This window comes from Neltuma alba, unplaced genomic scaffold (genome assembly GCF_004799145.2).
Source record: "Neltuma alba isolate B1F8T4 unplaced genomic scaffold, ASM479914v2 tig00011637_pilon, whole genome shotgun sequence".
Lineage (NCBI taxonomy): Eukaryota > Viridiplantae > Streptophyta > Magnoliopsida > Fabales > Fabaceae > Neltuma > Neltuma alba.
Genome location: NW_021636285.1, coordinates 792 through 21,680, shown reverse-complemented (window position 1 = coordinate 21,680; position 20,889 = coordinate 792). Strand labels below are relative to the sequence as shown.

Sequence of the window (20,889 nt, the reverse complement as noted above, 5' to 3'; positions counted from 1 at the left end):
CCTTCTGCAAATAATGGGGTTTGGACTTCCATAAACTGAAGTGATGAAAAACTTGATCTCTCCATTATCAGCAACTACGTGGATGCCCTGTTCGAATTTTTCAATGACAGAGATTTTAAAGTCTCCTTCATTCCTCAGAACCCAAATTCCACCCTTAAAACCATTGGCTTCAATGATCTCAACAGTAGTGAACCCTATATTGGAGCTTCTTTAGTGTGCTTTCTCATCGCTTGCCTTGGTTTCAAAGAGAGCAAAGACATCAAGATTATATCGTCTTTGAATTTCTCGGACAAGGCTTGGAAGTGCTTTAGACCCAATCCTCCGACAGTTCCAAAAGATGCAATTCACTAAGCATCACTTAGATAGGTTGCATTGCTTATAGGCCCCGGTAAAGAGAGAGGAGAGTCCTAGGTCGAAGCCACCAGAACTTGAGTTGCGTTGGAAGACTCCGTCACTTATCGCAGCTGCTTGAACGGTGTCAAGTATATGTGATGTGAGTTGTTCTCCCCGTTCTCGTGACAATCCTTCATCACTATTTCTTCATTTGTCTCATTTGGCTTTGGGTTCTTGAATTGTTCATTTGTAGCTACTTCAGGCCCAAATTCGTTGGTCATTTCATCAAGAGGAGCAAAAGGATTAGATGATCTTAAGAAATTGCTAGTGGGCTTAACTACTTCAGATGGTCTTGTCTTATCACAATTTGGTTTCTCATAATAAGTAGGCTCTTTTCCCTTCCCCTCTTCCTCTTGTGGTGGCAGCTTTAAGGACCCCACTGGGACCCATTTCTGTTGTTTAATATATTCTCTCCCCATGCCACAGAAGTGTCTAGGATTGACGCGTCCCTTGTAAGGATTCCCCATCTCAGTATGAGATTCTTCGTTAACGCTAGCTCGCGGATCACATTGTGCTTGATTCTCTTTCCTATTTCGTTGAAAGTTTTCATGCCATAATTGTATCCCCCTAATTTCCTGGAGTTTCCAAATCGGCATTGTGAAGGCCATTGCACCAAATTCCATACCCCAAGCCCCGGCACGGCTGCCGCATCACCGTCACCGGCAACTTCTTTGGCCTCTTCCATTTCTCTTCTTTGCTTTTGGGATTCATTGGTTTGACTCTTGGCCTTCGGTTCTTTCTGTTCCTTGGTTCCTTCTGGTGGTTGGTTCCTCATGCCGTCATGGTTCGTAGTACAATCCTGGGTCTATTTTTTGTTGCCACTTTTACTGCATTTTCCTTATGACTTTCATTTTCCTGATAGTCCTCCTTGTGATGACTGTATTTTCCACAAAGAAAACATATAAGATGAAGACCTTCATACCCAATAATTCTTCTTTTACCAAAGATCTTGATGGCCGATTTAAGACACTTTTGGAGATCGATCTCAACTCATAATCGAGCATATCTACCTCGCTTACTAGTATGAGTTATTTGATCAATTTTCAATGTGCAACCAGGCATGGATCCCATTCATTTCAAACTAGCAGTGTTGAAGAATTCAAGTGATAGAAGCGGGATTCTAACCCACGCAGCAATTTTCATCTGAGCTTCAGTGCACTATGGGTCCAAAATTTGGTCTCCATCGTTGAACTATAAGGTATCTATCTGCCACCATCCAAGGGCCTTCCTGGTAGATATAGTTCATGTCATCCTCATCCTCAAATGAGACAACAAAGAAATCATTATCAAGGTCCCGAGTTGTAAACGGTTCAGTGGTCTTCCATATGTGAGCCAGGCTGTTTCGCACTCCTCTCAGGGGGATTGATTTCCTCAGTAGTTTAATGATCAAGAATTTTTTCCAAGGAGCACACAACAACTCATGCTCTTCTTAAGTGACCCTAAACGCAGGGCAGTCTTCGTCATCAGAGTCTTCTTGATCCACATTCTCTCCCTGTACGAAGAAGCTTTTCAAACTTGCAATATATTCGTTCCATGCATCATTAACAACCTTCCTGCCTTTCCTATCCTACTGCAATGGTTCTTCCTCTATCCCCATGAGTTTGTCTTTGAACGAGAGACCTGGAGTAAAACTTGCATCCGAAGCCTCTTTCATGGCATGTCTCACCTTTTTCTTAATTGGAGCACTGTTCTCATCATCCTCATTAGTAAGGCGGCCTCCCATTCCCATCGTCATCTGAATGAGAGAAAAAAAGACGGCTTGGTTTTCCTTACTCCAAAAGACTCGGTCTTTGACAGCAATTATGTTACTTTCAGCTTATTTCATATAGATAAAAAAAAATTTTAAACTGCATTAACTCTCTATTAAAATATAATAATTTTTTAATTTACCCTTATTTAATATATACACTTTAAAAAAAATTTATTTGCACTATAGTAAATGAATAATAAAATTATACATTCATGCCAAAAATTTAATAAAATGACTTATAAATAAGATTAAAAAAATTTCTCTTTTCACCTTATAAATAGAACAAAAGGAGTATATAATTATTATTATTTTTTGAATAATTTTTTTGTTTTTATTGAAGCAAAATAGAATCCACCTTAAGACACTCATCTCTCATCTTTCTTCTCTCTCCATTTTCTCTCTCCACATTCTTGAAGCCAAAAACTCTTTTGTTAGCTTTGAAAGCAACCAACTTTTGCTCCAAAAGTTGGTTGGGGTAAAAGCCCACCCAAACAACTCATAATATCCAAATAAGCTCCAAATCTTAGTTTCATAGACTCCAAGGTACTTTTACAGCTTCATATGGCAATCTAAACGTGCCCTAAAAAGCCTGGAAATAATTTGAGTGTCCTCAAGTAAATATTTGTGAAATAAAAAACAAACTGATGTATATAAATAAAACTAAATAATAGTGTTATTATACGAGAGGGGTAAATTGTGCAATAATTTTCCCTTTTGAGTTAAAAAGTATTATTATCAAAACAACTTCTCTACAAATCTTAAGTTTGACTCGAACCAAGATTAAGTCAAATATCCAATTTTATATATATAACTTTTAAATACGAGGTGATTTGATTGGTAAAAAAAAGGACCTCTATCATTTTTTATTAATCTTTTTTTAATTTTACAGATGAGATTTAGAGATTTGCGAATCCAATTTTCAGGCTTTACAAAGCTTCTATATAACTTATAATCTATGTGCGACTAATTTTCTAATGTTTACAACTAATAAGCTCCCATGATATATAATTGAACTATCTTGATTTATTTGCAACTGAAATATTGCCAATTATGTAAGGTCAAGTGTTTTCATCCATTTATTTTTTTTAAAAAAAAAACTTTGATCATCGTCTATCATTTCACAAATGCATGCATGGTTCTTTATTGTCATTAATTATTTTCCTCTAGTAGTCGTTCTTTGCAATTTTTCCATTAATTTTTTGGTATACCAAATGTTAATATCAAACAAATCCTAATACATTGTTGTTTGGCATGATGGGAAAAGAATAAAAGAAATTAAATAATATAAGAAATTAAAAAAGGACATAAGAATTACTCCTCCGGTCCTTAACATAAGACCTATTTAACTAATTTGATTAGGTTAAGGAAGTTAGGTAAGTTAGTTAATTATAAGAAATATGACATGTTTTTCCTAAAACACCATAATCATCTTCCTTAATATCCTCCCTCTTCTACTTGATTATAGTTGATGGAGTATCTATAGGGATAATTTAAAAAAATTAATAAATATGATAAATAAATATTATATTTAGGACTAAAATTAACTCAACAATTAAGTCCTATATTAAGGACCGGAAGAGTATAACATAAGGAGGCAAGACATGCGTGTACAGTAAAAATATACATTGGATTTAGAACCACTCGCCTTTTCATGTCTATGATATATATCAATGTTTTAAAAATCAGACCGGATATAAAATTGGAAAGACTAATAGATCATAATTTAAACAGTTAGATCGGTTAGACTGTCTGGTTAAACCGCTAATATAATAATTAAATTAAACATAATATTATATGCATACAAATATAAAAAAATATTTATGGTAGAATATATATGGACACTTATAGAATCAATTTTTCTATCCGAAATTAAATCAATTTCATAATTTGCACATATTAAGCAATTTAAAAAATAAGGGATTATTTTGCTCCTTTGCGGTACATCATGTGATGCCTAGTAGCTAGTACACTAGATGCTATAGTTACAAGTCCTCTGTGTTCAGTATCGGGAATGTGTTGGCCGTTGAAAAAAAAAAGTAGAAAACGAGATTAAATTGATAGACGGTGGAGATAAATGAAAATTAGGGCAATTTTTATCTTTTCAAAATAAAAATTAAAGAGTCTAACAGCAATATGGGTATTCAAACTCTCTCAGCTTCTCAAGCTCCAGCGTTTCATAATGCTTTGAACTTCATACCAGCTAAAAGACGATGCTCATTATTTTTTTTTCTTCTCCAGTCTATCATCTTGTTCATTTTTTTTGTTGCTGATCTGATAGTTTTGGATATAATCAGTGTTAATGTCGTGAGACATTCTTCTTCTTCCTCTTCTTTCTTCTTCTTCCTTCTCTTCTTTATGCTCTTCTTCTCTTCCTTCTCTTCTCCATACCCATGACAGAGAAAAGAATGGGTATTGGGGACATGTGATCAATGTTTCCAAACCAGTTTTGAGGTGTTGGATTTTCGCCGACGGAAGTTGCAAGTGGATTCTGGAGGTGGAAGTTTGGACTGGTTCTGGCCGGACGGTTTTCAGTTAGCCGCTCCGGTTCCCTGGTTTTTAACGGTTAATGGCTTGATAGCGGCCCAATGCCGAGCAGATTCGGCCTAACCTTTGGAATGAGTTTTCCACCTGGACCGAGCCGAAGGGTGTCCGGTCAGCAGTCCGGCCGGTCGGACCGTCCTCTCTCTCTATATATATATATATAGACACACATGTAGAGAGAGAGAGACTCAGAAGGAAAATGGATATACAGATATAGAGGCCTTTCATCACAACAAGGGCGAGGCTAATAATGAGCTCAAACCACAGTGCATCTATGTTATATGGTTATAATTACCAGATTGTGTTGCTTCTGTTTGTGGTCCTTTTACAGATTTGGGTCTCGACCCGCCATGGCTTCGGCTTCAACAGTAGAGTTTCTTCCTGGTTTCGATGGACCCCTTCCCTTTCAACTTGAAACTGGGTATCTCATTTATTCATCTCCTTCTCGATCTTTAGTGATTTATCAGCTTCATTAGATGAAGAAGATTGGTTTTGTAATATAATGAGTAATTGGTCAGGTATGTCGGAGTTGGGGAATCAGAAGAAGTGCAAGCTTTCTATTATTTTATTAAGTCCGAAAACAATCCTGAAGATGATCCTCTCCTTCTTTGGCTATCTGGGGGTCCTGGGTGCTCTTCTTTGATGGGCCTTGCCTTTGAAATAGGTAAGCATATCTTCATTTCTCTCTAAATTCAACCTTAATCTGTTGTCCTCCATATATTCATCTAATAAATTGGGTTGATCGATCTCAAGTCCTTTTGTTTTCCCACAAAATGATCTGTAATATTTGTTTTTTTATTATATGTTAATATACATAGGTCCACTTGCATTTATAAACCAACAATACAATGGGAGCTTGCCTAGCTTAGTCTTGAGGCCACAATCATGGACTAAGGTTAGATAGATGTAGTACATTAATTCCTAACTTGCTTTTAATTAGATTAATTTTTAGGCATTACCAAGCTTGCTAACATGTATGTTCTGGATCCCATTGCTCGGTTTGATTTTTTCTCTTCAATATTTTCGTTAATTCATGTTCATAAGAGATTCGGCAGAAGTCTTGTGTTAATTGTCAAGGGCCTAATATATTAAAATTCCTGACAACTATGAAAGCATAAACAGAGTTGTCGTAGTCGCTGTATATATTTTCGTGACAAGTAAATTCCCTAGAATGAGTGGAATAATGTCAACTTCAAAATTGAAAATCTTCCCGACAAGATTGGATTGATTAAAAATCTACAGTTTGAATATGAAAATAGCAATACTTATCGTATATGTAACAAATTGATAATACATGGTATATATTACATCAAGTCCTTAATATAAAAACTAGTTCAACATTCAATTTGGTTCTAAATATAAGACTTTAATCTACTTTGTTTTTCACATTTATCCATTTTTCTCAAGATAGTCCTTGTATAGTTGCACATGTTAAATATTTTATCAAATAATAATTCTAGCTAATACATTTGATTAGCAAGGGTACGTATTCTAAGAAAAATAATACATATTTATTAAAAATAACCTACTTAACTATTTTTTTTAATTAATCAACTCTTATATTAAGGTAGTATATATAAATGTTTTACTTGATCAGGCAAGCAGTATTGTGTTTGTAGACTTACCTGTGGGAGCAGGTTTCAGTTACACCAAAGCCGAAGCAATTGTTAGTGACTGGACATTAATTCATCACGCCCACAAATTTTTGAGGAAGGTTGACAAACTCAATTATTTTTATATATTTTGGTATCTTTTATATGGGTTTTGTCAACTTAATTGGTCCCTTTTTGCCTTAATTGATTGTTCTTTGATTTATTTTGTTTTATTTTGAATTATTATTTTATAGGGGCAAAATTGTCATGTTTTGATTTAATTATGATTAATTGATTTTTAAGGACAATTAATGCTACCTTATCCTTGAATTTTGCTTGCAGGTTCTTGGAAGATTCAAAAATAAAAAAATAAAAAAATAAAAGAAAAAAAAGAAAAGAAAATTAAATTAAAAAATAATAATAATAATAAGTTGGGGGCAAAACGTTGCGTTTTGCCCCAACCTAATAACCATCATCAGCTGGCCGAAGACACGGGGATGAAACACACACACACGAAACAGAGCTGGCTGACGGCGGCGAGGAGAAAAGAGAGCGAACCGAAGCCGAACGGAGAGAGCACGAACACGGAGAGAGCTGGCGGCTGGAGGCGGCGAACGAAGAGAGGGGACCATTCATCATCTTCTCCGTTGAATCTTTCTGGTGGCAGAGAGAATCAGCGACGGGAGACGCGAACCAGCAGCACAACAGAACAGAGAGACAGCAGCTTGAACTGAGACGCGAGCAGAACAGGGCAGCACGAGCTCGACGGCGTGAACAGTGTTCTTCCATGGCAGACCGCAAAAGAACATTGATTGTGGCATTTTCGTGACTATGCGTGGCTAGAGCTCTGAAATCTTCTAATTCAACAATAATGGCAGGAGCTTAGATCATCAAGGGGGAGTTTTAGTTGCTTTAATTTCCTACTCAATAATTGTTTAACAATTCCTAGGTCTTAGGATAGTTTTTCTAATTATTGAGATAATTGTATTGCTTAATCTGATTATATTTAGGGATTATTGTGACTGAATTATTGCTTAGTATTTGACATTGGGCTGTTTATAGTTTTGATCTCAATTATAATGTTGTGGTTATGACATTTGTATTGATTTTGGAATTAATATATTGTGATTTTCTAAGGTGGCTTAGAATTTTGGATCATATAGTCTCTTGCTAGCTTTAATTCTGTTATTTTGGATTTAAGAGTTCTAATTAAGCATTGGTTTTTAGCATCCTTAATCCCATTTTACTATTCTGGTTGCAGTTAGTAAGTTGGGATTTTAGGAAAATATTTTGTGGCAACTCGAGGTGGCTCGGTTGTTGGATCAAAAGCTTAATTATAATTCTTAATTCATTGTTTTTAACTCCCACATCTTTTAGAGTGATGATTGCCTGCGTTGTTGAATTGGAGGATTGATTTTTATCAGTGTTATTTGTGTGTCTCATTTTCATTTCTTTTATTTCAGTTATTTCAATCATCTTTTATATAAAAAAAAAAAAAAAAGTATTTTAATTTCAATTTGATTCGTAGTATTTAATTAACAGCTTTTCAAAATCAAAAATCTCTTTTTATATTTAGGTTACTTGCATTTATTTACTAGGGTTTAATTTCGTTTTCGGCTCCTCAAAGTGAAACGACCCGAGTTTTGCACTATATTGCATTAATTCGGTTAATTTTTGGAGTAACCCCAAAGCGACAATTAAGGGAAGTTCAACTTCAAGTGGCGCCGTTGCCGGGGAGCCAAGAAATTGGTTCCTAGTAATTAAGTGTCAAGTAGCCTTGATTGGGGTTCATTTGTTGAGCCTTTTTAGTTTTCATTTTTGTTAGTTTTTGCATTTTCTTTAGTAGTTTGCATTTGTTTCTATTGATTTTTCATAGCATTTTTTTTTTTTCTTCTTCTTTGCATAAAAAAAAAATTTAAAAATACAACTAAATATCTTGATTTTTCATTCATTGCATTTTTCATTCTCATACGCATACACTTGCATTGCATTGCATTCATCTGTTTTTTTTTTTATTGCTTCTGGTTGATTGATTGTTTATGCCAAGAAAGGGTAGGTCTAAAACCCTAGTTCCTTCCAATCTTGAGCTTCAAAGTTCTTTAAGAGAAGTTAGACAAGACTCAAGGGTAGAAAGGACTAGTGAGGTTGAACTAGACAATTTAACTGATCTAGATTTGGTGGTTGACTTAGGTGACATAATGGAAACAGTTAATAATCCTAATGGTAACAACAATGGTGGTAATGAGAGAGGGGGCAATGGACATAATGGGGAGCATGACAGAATAGGAGAGAATAATGGAGATAACCCTAGAAGAAGAACTATTAGGGAAGCCACTACTTCTGATGCAAATTATGATCCTTTTAATGTTGCATGCCCTAATGTTGATGTTAATTTTGAGATTAAAGGTCCACTGCTTAATAATTTGCCTAAATTTTATGGTTTGACAGGTGAGGACCCGTACAAACATCTGAAATCTCTCTCTATGGTATGTGCTAGCATGAAGCCGGTTGGGGCTGATCTGGATGAGGTTCTTTGGAAGGTATTCCACTTATCTCTGGAGGGCAAAGCACGAGAATGGTACATGAGCTTGCCTAGTTATATGGCAGATGCCTACCATAACTGGAACAACCTCAGAAAAGCATTCTTGGAGAAGTATTTCCCTGCTTCCCGGACTTCCACATTGAGAAAAGAAATCTACTCTGCAAAGCAAGATTATGATGAGTCACTTTATGACTACTGGAACCGTTTTCAGGACTTGCTTTCTAGATGTCCACACCATCAGATTCCAGATGAGCAGTTAGTCCAATACTTTTATGATGGACTTAAGACCCAAGATAAGGGGATGTTGGATGCTGCTTCTGGGGGTTCTCTTATTGATTTAACTGCTGAGGAGGCATGGGAACTTATCAAGAAAATGGCATTGAACCATCAACAGTATAGCATCAGGGAGTCTAAAAATATCAATGCAGTGCATGCTAATCCTTCTTCAGTCCACATTCCTCAATTGGACACATTCACTTCTCAAATTGCTGCTTTGACTACACAGTTGAATAAGCTTGCATCTCACACTCCCCCTACTGACACTCGGACTCCTAATTCTATGGAGATGACTGCACCTAGTTGTGAGCATTGTAATTCTGTTATGCACATCTCTGCTGCTTGCCCTCATAGATATGAGGAAGTTTCTGCCATGTATCAAGGAAGGGCCAATCAATCCAAGCAATGGAACCCATACTCAAACACATATAATGAAGGATGGAAAGCTCATCCAAATTTCCGATGGGGAGGAGGTGACAATAGGCAGGTTCAAGAAGGGTTTCAAGGGAATATGGTTCCTCAAGGGCAATCTTACTATGGAGGGTTACAAGGAGAATCTTCTAGAGCCATGTCTACCCCACAGCAATCACAGTCTAAGGATGATGAGCGGTTCTCTCGAATACTCAAGGGCATTGAGGCAATGACTGAGCACATATCTAAGTCTGAAGCTAAATCTGAAGCTAGATTTGCAGCCCTAGAGAATAGGATGGAGCAATGGGAAACTAGAACCTCTAATTTGACTTCTTATGTCACTAAGTTGTCAAATGGTGTGAGTGAACAGCAAGCTAAGGCTAGTGGTTCAATGCCTTCCAACACGGTGATAAATCCTAAATCTTTGAATGCAATTACATTGAGAAGCGGTAAGGAAATTGGTGCTAAGACAGTGCAATTCAAAGATGATGAAGAGGGTGAAGAACCGGTTGATGAAGAGATAGAAGTTGAGTCTCCTCCTTCTAAAACCACTCAAGACATTCCCAAGGCCACTCAAGAGACCTCCATTCAATCCAAAGAGCCAATAGAGAAAGGATCATCTTCCAAAGGTGATGAGGTAAATATTTCTGACTTGCCTTTTCCTCATTCATATCTCATGAGTAAGAAAGTTGTTGAAAAGAAAGATAATGATGAGCTTTTTGAAATGTTTAGCAAACTTGAGGTTAATGTGCCATTACTTGATTTGATTAAGAAGATGCCTAAGTGTGCTAAGTTTCTGAAAGATCTATGTACAAACAAGAGGAAGTATAGGCATAGTGAGAGAATCCAACTGGGGTCTAGTGTTAGTGCTATCTTCAAGCCACAGCTGCCTATTAAGTGTAAAGACCCGGGTTCCTACACTATTCCCTGTACCATAGGCAAAACAAACATTTCACATGCCTTACTAGACTTAGGTGCAGCCATAAATGTTATGCCTACCTCTGTCTATGAGAGTTTGGGTATTCATGCCTTGAAAGACACCAGTGTTGTGCTAGGTCTAGCTGATAGGACTGTGAGACATCCTAAGGGCTTTCTTGAGGATGTTCTTGTGCAAGTGAAGGGTCTTGTGTTCCCAGCTGACTTTTATGTGCTAGATATGACTGATGAGATTAAAGCCGATAGCACTTTGATTCTAGGAAGACCTTTTCTTAGAACAGCCCAAACCATAATTAATGTGAAAGACGGGGTCATTACCATGGGTTTTGGGGACCAACAGATTACCTTCAACATTTCTGATGCTATGAGTCAAGGTTATGCAGATTGCTCTTACTTGGGTGTTAATTTGATTGATTGTGCTGTTAATGATGTTGATGATTTGCATGAATCTGAGATGCATGAACATGACTGGTATGGTGAGATTGTTGAGCATGATGATGCATTTACTTGTTTATCTACCCCTCATTCTTCTTCTTTTTGCTCATGTTATGGTGACGTGGTGTGTGTTAACTGTTTAGAAGTTGATCACCTCCTTTCCATCTCTCATGATTTTGATGCATCATCTTGTCTTAACTGTGATTCTGCCTTGAACATTACACTTGATGATAGCCTTGAGAAAGGCGAGTTTGTTGATTCTGCAGGTACTGATGATAAAGGAGCTGTTACACAAGCTACACCGGTAGCTTCTCCTTTGAGTGGTGCTGGAACATTAGAAGAGGCTAGCAACAAGCTTGCTACTGACTTAGTCACTTCTAATCCCACTCTTTCTTGTGATTTACTTGATGTTTCTGTTGATAAAATTGATACCGATCTTTCTTTTTGTAGGTCATCCAAGAATGGCACTGAGTTGGGAAGTGGAGGACATACACATCATGATGAGCTTATATCTCCTTCCCTAAGCCATATGGACATGCCACTTGCATTGAATGCACTTGACATAAAAGAATTAGTTCCTTCTGTTGTGCAACCTCCTGATTTAGAACTGAAACCCCTCCCCTCTAATTTGAAATATGTCTTTCTTGCTGCTGATTTTAAATTGCCTGTTATTATTTCCAGTTCTTTGAGTAGTTCTGAAGAAGAAAGATTGATTTCTGTATTGAAGAGTCATAAAGGGGCTATAGGATGGTCTTTAGGGGATATTCCAGGATTAATCCCTCAGTTTGCACACACAGGATCCTTTTGAATGAAGGGTCCAAGCCAGTTAGGCAACCACAGAGGAGACTGAATCCTCTCATTCTGGATGTGGTTAAGAAGGAAGTCTCAAAGTTGTTGAGTGCTGGGATCATCTATCCCATATCAGACAGTGAGTGGGTAAGTCCGGTACAAGTAGTACCAAAGAAGAGCGGTATCACAGTAGTGAGAAATGAAAATGATGAACTGATTCCAACTAGGGTTCAAAATGCTTGGAGAGTGTGTATAGACTATAGGAAGTTGAATGATGCTACGAGAAAGGACCACTTTCCATTACCTTTTATAGATCAGATGTTGGAAAGAATTTCAGGAAAGTCTCACTATTGTTTTCTTGACGGTTTTTCTGGCTATTTTCAGGTACCTATCGCTCCTGAAGATCAGGACAAGACTACCTTCACATGCCCTTTTGGTACCTTTGCTTATCGAAGGATGCCATTTGGGTTGTGTAACGCTCCAGGCACCTTTCAAAGGTGCATGATGGCGATATTTAGTGATCTTCTAGAGCAAAACATGGAAGTTTTTATGGATGACTTCACTGTTTATGGTGAGAGTTTTGATGAGTGCTTGAATAGCCTAGAGCAGGCTCTTGAGAGGTGTATTGATAAGAAATTGGTTTTAAACTTTGAAAAGTGTCATTTCATGGTTGATAAAGGGATAGTCTTAGGTCACCTCATCTCTCAAAAGGGGATTGAGGTTGATAGGGCCAAAATTGAAGTTATTTCATCCCTTCCTTATCCTACTTGTTTAAAGGATTTGAGGTCTTTCTTAGGACATGCAGGTTTCTATCGGCGCTTTATTAAGGATTTTAGTAAAGTTGCTCTGCCTCTTTCTACCTTATTGAAAAAGGATACTGAATTTAAATTTGATGATAAGTGTAGACATGCTTTTGACACTTTGAAATCTATGCTTGTTTCACCTCCTATTCTCACTGCACCTAACTGGAATTTACATTTTGAGTTGTCTTGTGATGCTTCTAACTTTGCAGTAGGTGCCATGCTTGGACAGAAGGAGGAGAAACAGTCTAGAGTCATCGCATATGCCTCCAAGACGCTTGATTCCGCTCAAGTGAATTATACCACTACGGAGAAGGAACTGTTTGCTATTATTTTTGCTTTGGATAAGTTTAGACAGTATCTTATAAACTCTCGAGTGGTTGTCTTTACAGATCATGCAGCGGTTCGATACCTATTTAAGAAGCCTCAGTCTAAACCTAGACTGCTGAGATGGGCTTTGCTGCTACAGGAGTTTGATATCGAGATTAGAGATCGAGCTGGAGCGGAGAATCATGTAGCTGACCACCTTAGTCGGTTACCTGAAGGCACACAGGGAGTTGACTCTTCTGATCTTGTTATTGACTCATTTCCTGATTCTGCACTTTTTGCCTTGGCTGTTCATGAGCCTTGGTACTCTAATATAGTTAATTATCTTGTCACTGACCTTATACCTCCTTCTATGTCTAAATTTCAGATTGATAAGCTGAAGAGGGAGGCAAGATACTATATCTGGGATGCTCCAATCCTGTGGAAGCAATGCAGTGACCAGATCATCAGACGCTGTGTTCCAAATAATGAGATCCACTCTATCCTTACCTTTGCACATTCTTTATCTTGTGGGGGCATTTTAGTGCTAATAGGACTGCTAGGAGGGTTTTAGAGTGTGGTTTTTATTGGCCTTCTCTATTTAAGGATGCTTATTCTTTCTGCAAGTCTTGTGATAAGTGTCAGAGGTTTGGGAGTTTGGGTAGGAAGCATGAGATGCCTCTAAGACCTATGCATTTTTGTGAAATCTTTGATGTGTGGGGCATGGATTTTATGGGTCCCTTCCCTTCGTCTTTTGGATTTTCATACATATTACTTGCAGTAGATTATGTGTCTAGATGGGTAGAGGCAGTGCCAACTAGGAAAGATGATGCTTCTACTGTTGCCAAGTTCTTACGTTCTCATATCTTTTGCAGGTATGGCATTCCAAGAGCAATCATCAGTGACCAAGGAACACACTTCTGCAACAGGACCATCAAGTCTCTATTGGCTAAACATGGAGTCAATCACAAGCTGGCCACTCCTTATCACCCTCAGACGAATGGGTTAGCTGAAGTCTCTAACCGGGAAGTGAAACGAATACTTGAGAAGATCGTGAAACCATCCCGTAAGGACTGGAGTGAAAGGCTTGAGGAAGCTCTTTGGGCTTACAGGACTGCCTACAAGACCCCTATAGGCATGTCCCCCTTCCGGTTGCTCTATGGCAAGGCTTGCCATCTACCTATGGAGATCGAGCACAAATCTTATTGGGCAATCAAGGCATGTGATGCAGATCTCGAATCTTCACTTATCAATCGGAAGATGCAACTCCAGGAACTTGAAGAGATGAGACTTGAATCCTACGACAATGCCAGAATCTACAAAGACAAGCTGAAAATGATTCATGACAAACAGATTCTGAGGAAGCAGTTTCATGAAGGTGACAAGGTTCTAAAGTTTAAAGCCCGGTTGAAGCTGATGCCCGGGAAGTTTGTCACCAAGTGGGAAGGTCCGTTTAGAGTTACTAAAGTATATCCCTTTGGCACGGTAGAGCTCGTAGATGAGGAGACCGGTATAACTTCACAAGTCAACGGCCATCTACTGAAGCACTACCATGAGAATCACAGACCTCCCTGATCACCCGGTTGTTCCCTTCCACCCTACTCTTTTACTTTATGTTGTATTGCTGGTGATATCTGTTTGCTGAGATAGTTAGGAGTAAGTGTGGGGGAGGGAACTTTTCCAGTAGTTGTAGTTGTAGCTGTTTATTTCTGTTTAGTAGTTGTTTGTTTTGTTTCCTCTTGATTCTGCCATCTCTTCTGATCACTTGATTTATATTTGTCTATTTTCATTTCACATTATCTTAACATTGAGGACAATGTATTGATCAAGTGTGGGGGAGGGATTGTTGTTGAGTTGTTGAGCTTTCTTTTGAAAAAAAAAAAAATTTGCCTTTGGATTTGCTCCTGTTTCCTAAGTATTGCTGCTATAATTGCTCTCTTCTCTGCCTATTGGTTGATTTCTGAATTGCATCGCATGATTTGAGAGTGATTCTTGCTTGGGAATTTTGCTGCTAGTTTCTGTGTCCTCCTATTTTCATTCGCCTCAGTGCTCTGCACTGCTGTATGGGCGAGTTGCTGTTTCTCTCTGTTGCTGACTCTTGACTTTTGTAATCCTTGGGCATCTCTTTTAAAATCTTTTTGCACAATGCTTGTGAATGTTGCACGGCTGAGTTTGATTGCATTTGATTTAAGTGATTTCTGTTCTTAGTTGATTAGCATAGTAGAATGCCTTTGGTGCAGTGTTATTAACCTTGTTTCATAGCTTGATACTTAAGGAGGAAACATCTTGGAGAAAGCCTTGATGGAAGGATTGTTGAGCCATATATTTTCTCATCTTGTGTGATTTTCACCTAGTTTTGGTTAACCTCTAGAACTTGTCTAGATTCTTTTTCAAAGCTGCATTAATACCTAGGTTTGTGAAGATGATAGGGGCATTCATTTCTAAACCCTTTACCCAAACACAAACCACTTCATTTAACCTTTGTTCACCCCTTTGAGCCTTCACTTTCATTCCATTCAGTACTTTTAAGCAAGTGTTTTGCATGAGTTATCTGATTTTTCATTTTGAAAAGTACATCATTAAAGTCTATATCTTTGCCTTCTTGAGTTTGGATGCAAAAAAAAAAAAAAAAAAAGAAAAAAAGAAATAGAAAAAAAAGAAAAAAAAAGGCAAGAAAGAGAAGAAAATGTTTAGAAAAGCCAAAGAAAGAAAGTAAAAAAAAAAAAAGAAGAGAAAATAAGTTGCAACAAAAGAATAAATTTGAAATAAGGCATTCCATGGTGGTTTGAAGAGCAAAGATTTCTGTCTCAAAAGGTTAAAATCTGCACTTTGGTGTTGTTTATGATTGTACTTTAGCTCACTTTGAGTTGATACTTTATTACTCATGCATTTCACTTGTTAGTCCATTTCATTCATTTGGCCTTGTTTCCAACATTACAACCCTTCAAGTCCCCTTGATCATGAGTCTAAGGTATGTTAGTGGTGGAGATATTAGAATTTCTACAAGCTTATGGTAGGTGCTAATCTAGGTGGATTGAGTGAAATTTTTCCCATTTGAGAGATGAGTGAAACACTTGTACCCTATGTGAGCTCTATTATGTTTCTCTTCTTTTATCCTGCTATGTTTCTTGTGTTAATTTCTTTGCACTGAAGTATTCTATGATTGTTGATTAATTAAGAATAAAGGTTGCTTGAGTTAATTGCACATTCATGCTTAGTTAGTTTTATGTTTGCTTGCATTGAGTGTCTCTATTGGATTCTTCTTTAATGAAGTTTTGCCCAGGAGTGCAAAAGGCTAAGTGTGGGGGAGTTGACAAACTCAATTATTTTTATATATTTTGGTATCTTTTATATGGGTTTTGTCAACTTAATTGGTCCCTTTTTGCCTTAATTGATTGTTTTTGATTTATTTTGTTTTATTTTGAATTATTATTTTATAGGGGCAAAATTGTCATGTTTTGATTTAATTATGATTAATTGATTTTTAAGGACAATTAATGCTACCTTATCCTTGAATTTTGCTTGCAGGTTCTTGGAAGATTCAAAAATAAAAAATAAAAAAAAAAGAAAAAAAAAGAAAAAAAATTAAATTAAAAAATAATAATAATAATAAGTTGGGGGCAAAACGTTGCGTTTTGCCCCAACCTAATAAATCATCATCGAAGCGGGGAGCACACACACAAAAGAGCTGGCTGACGCGGCGAGGAGAAAAGAGCGAACCGAAGCCGAACGGAGAGAGCACGAACACGGAGAGAGCTGGCGGCTGGAGGCGGCGAACGAAGAGAGGGGACCATTCATCATCTTCTCCGTTGAATCTTTCTGGTGGCAGAGAGAATCAGCGACGGGAGAGCGAACCAGCAGCACAAGACAGAGAGACAGCAGCTTGAACTGAGACGAGAGCAGAACAGAGGGCAGCACGAGCTCGACGGCGTGAACAGTGTTCTTCCATGGCAGACCGCAAAGAACATTGATTGTGGCATTTCTCTGGCAATGCGTGGCTAGAGCTCTGAAATCTCTAATTCAACAATAATGGCAGGAGGCTAGCAATTGGATCAAGGGGAGTTTTAGTTGCTTTAATTTCCTACTCAATAATTGTTTAACAATTCCTAGGTCTTAGGATAGTTTTTCTATTATTGGGATAATTGTATTGCTTAATCTGATTATATTTGGGGATTATTGTGACTGAATTATTGCTTAGTATTTGACATTGGGCTGTTTATAGTTTTGATCTCAATTATAATGTTGTGGTTATGACATTTGTATTGATTTTGGAATTAATATATTGTGATTTTCTAAGGTGGCTTAGAATTTTGGATCATATAGTCTCTTGCTAGCTTTAATTCTGTTATTTTGGATTTAAGAGTTCTAATTAAGCATTGGTTTTTAGCATCCTTAATCCCATTTTACTATTCTGGTTGCAGTTAGTAAGTTGGGATTTTAGGAAAATATTTTGTGGCAACTCGAGGTGGCTCGGTTGTTGGATCAAAAGCTTAATTATAATTCTTAATTCATTGTTTTTAACTCCCACATCTTTTAGAGTGATGATTGCCTGCGTTGTTGAATTGGAGGATTGATTTTTATCAGTGTTATTTGTGTGTCTCATTTTCATTTCTTTTATCTTCATTATTTCAATCACTTTTATATAAAGAAAAAAAAAAAAAAGTATTTTAATTTCAATTTGATTCGTAGTATTTAATTAACAGCTTTTCAAAATCAAAAATCTCTTTTTATAGTTTAGGTTACTTGCATTTATTTACTAGGGTTTAATTTCGTTTTCGGCTCCTCAAAGTGAAACGACCCGAGTTTTGCACTATATTGCATTAATTCGGTTAATTTTTGGAGTAACCCCAAAGCGACAATTAAGGGAAGTTCAACTTCAAAGGTACATTTTTAACAACCTACTTCATATTTAATTATCATCAAGGTGATCAATATGAAAAGCTTAATTTCGTGATATTATATCAAAACATTTTATTATACGATATAAATAATGTTCAAATAATCTGAAACATCTATTAATTTTGATTTGTAGTGGCATAAATCATCTGGAATACCTACCACATAAAGTTAATCTAGCCGGCGACTCTTATGCTGGCATTCCTATTCCACCCTTGTTTCAAGAAATTTCACACGGTACAATTAGTACTCCTAATTTATAATATAAGGACTCTCTCTCTCTCTCTCTCTCTCTCTATATAATATATAATATATATATATTTGCATAGATATGCACATAACCTAATGGTTCATTACATGTGCTCGCTTCAGCCAATGAAAATGGGGTTCAGCCGCGATAAATATCCAGGTTTCAAATCATAGTTCTCTCCATTTCTTCTTTTACATTAAAGACAACGTTATAAATTTCAAGGGTTGAAGGACACATAGTAGACTCAAATGTTAAACCTGTATTACGTGTAGGGATGTATACTGGGGAATCCATTGACAACAAAGCTTGAAATAAATTATGCAATCCCTGTTGCTCACGGAATGGGACTCATCTCTGATGAACTCTACGAGGTAAATACCATAATGATGGACAAGTTATATTCTAAGTGCACAGAAGTTGTCAAAATGATTGTTTTAAGAAAGACTAACTTATTGGAACTATTGATTCTACAAGAACAGTCATTACAGCAGAACTGTAGAGGAAATTACAGAAACATTGACCCCAGAAACTTGTTATGTCTCAGAGATTTCCAGCCATTCCAAGAGGTAATATAATTAACCAACTATTGAACTAATTTAATTTCCAACCCTATATTTTATAGAACTAGAGAGAGATAAGCATAAGGGTGTTTCAATTCAGTTGTTCGATTTCTCTTTTTGGTTTCAGTTAATTGCAGAAGTGGATCATATTCAGATTTTGGAACCAGCCTTTTGCGGTTATGATCTAAGAACGATGCCCAAAAGAAATACTTTGAAGAGATCTCTAACTGAGAAAGTGAAGGCCAGAAATACTGCATCAACGTGTCGGGTAATTATTATCGTACTGCACCATTAAGTGTTTGGTGTCTCAGAGGCATCTCCAGGGTTTCAATGTCCCAATATGAAATCGGTGATTAACAATTAAAGAATGAATGCTTAAATAAACATTAATTCTTCCACATATATCATACTTACAAAGCTAGTAACATTATTGTAAGAATAATGCTTGTTGATGTCACTAATCTCTGTGATTGTTCAACATTGTTGCTGATCTTTGTCAATATTGGGCCAACAATGATGGCGTTCGCAAAGCACTCCATGTTCGAAAGGTTTGGCGTAATATGTTGGTTATAACCTTCTCTTATATATAATCCTGCCACCGACTCTAAATATAAAATCTAATTGGTAGTCCAATTTGCACTACGTATTATTTCTCATATTTAGGACAGGAGGACGTACATTAAATAACATATAGCCTTTGAATCACTTTTCTTTTGTTTTTCTTGTCTCTTTTTTATTGGGTTGCAGGGAACTGTAAGGCATTGGAAACGTTGTGATCATAATACCTTATAAGTTTGAAATCAATAGCAGCTTTCATTTTCATGCAAATCTCAGTGCAGAAGGCTATCGTTCTTTGATATACAGGTTCACATTTAATTCCATATATCTTTTCCATTCCATTTCATTGCCATCATATTCTTCTTAGTTTCTATTGTCCTGAAAACAGAAATTTAGTTATTAGGTACTACTTTCTTCGGTGTTTAATCTAGGAGCTAGATAACTAATTTGTGGATGTTAAATAAATTCGTTGAGCTGGTATACAAGTTGATGACCTGCCTAAATTACCTTATATAATCATGTGTTTTGTAACTACTTTGTTGAGAAACCCCTTAATATATACAATCAATAGGAATATTTTGAGGAAAAACTTATAAATTTGATAGGTAAAGTAAGCTATGTCTTATATTTAAAATCAAATCTAACCCAAAGTAGTTTAGGACTGGACATAAGTATATCCTCCGATTCTAAATGTAAAACATATTTATGGTGTAGTTTACACCATAAAATGGGTCTTACATTCATCTACTTTGTATCAATTTGCTTCCCTAACTGAGTCTCTGTGTGTATATATAATAATTAAAGAATCTTGTTGGTTTTGAATTATATATGGTTGATTATAATAAAACTTAAATTTGTTGTTTACATATATATGTGTGTGTGTAAATGTAATCAGTGAAGATGATGACATGACAGTTTCTTCTTATCAACACAAGCATGGATCAGATCTTTGAATTATTCCATTGTTCATCACTGGAGGCCTTGGCATTTCAATGCCCAAGTTGCGGGTATGTTGATTTCTCTCTAAGTTCGAACACAGAAAAAAAAAACTGCATATTTTCTTAATCTTTCAATATGTGTGTGTGTATCTCAGACTAGTTAATTCCATTATTGATCTTTTTTTTTTTTTTTTGCAATAGATACACGAGGACTTGCTCCATCGAATGATATTTGCAACTGTCAAGGTATAAAATATATATTTATATATATGCACTTTTTTACTTTTAGATAATAAAACACCATCGACTATTTTTTTTCTTGGAGAAACAAATTAAAATCAAAGGAAAGATATTGATTGGATGGATTTTTTATTATAATATATAATTGCGGGGCGCAGGACATACTGCTCCAGAGTTCAAACCTGCAGAATGTCTTGCAATGTTCAAGAGATGGATATCTCATGAAAATCTCTAGCAATGTGTATCAAATTGATTCAACTCAACAACACCATCAATAAAAAAGAGTAAATTTTATTATGGAATATTGCACTTGATCAATTGGTCGCGTTTGCCAGTAAACAAGCAAATTTTGGCTAGTCAAATCGATTCATCACGATAATATTTCATTTTTTTTTCAATGCTTTACTGACCCCTCTAACAGCTTTTATAGTTTCTATTGATGATTATTGATTCGAGATTATCGGTTTGCTAAGTATTCGTTTAATCCAAATTAAAGTTACTTTTGCGACAGATTAGAGAAACTGTGGATCTTTAATGTTTTGGGCCTCTAACCCACGTTTACCCAAAATTTTCTATATTAATCATCGCCAAATAAAAATTCATTGTATAAAATAAAACAATGAAACAGATACATAAGCACATGCCTCTTTTCTTTTTCCCCTTTTTATTTCTTTCA

The 20,889-nt window shown here is 36.4% G+C and overlaps 1 pseudogene; it reads left to right on the top strand.

The window, feature by feature from the left end:
- The window catches only part of LOC114715962 (uncharacterized), a 32,330-nt pseudogene extending 11,882 nt beyond the window's left edge, over positions 1-20,448 (top strand).
- Positions 20,449-20,889: the final 441 nt, after the last annotated feature.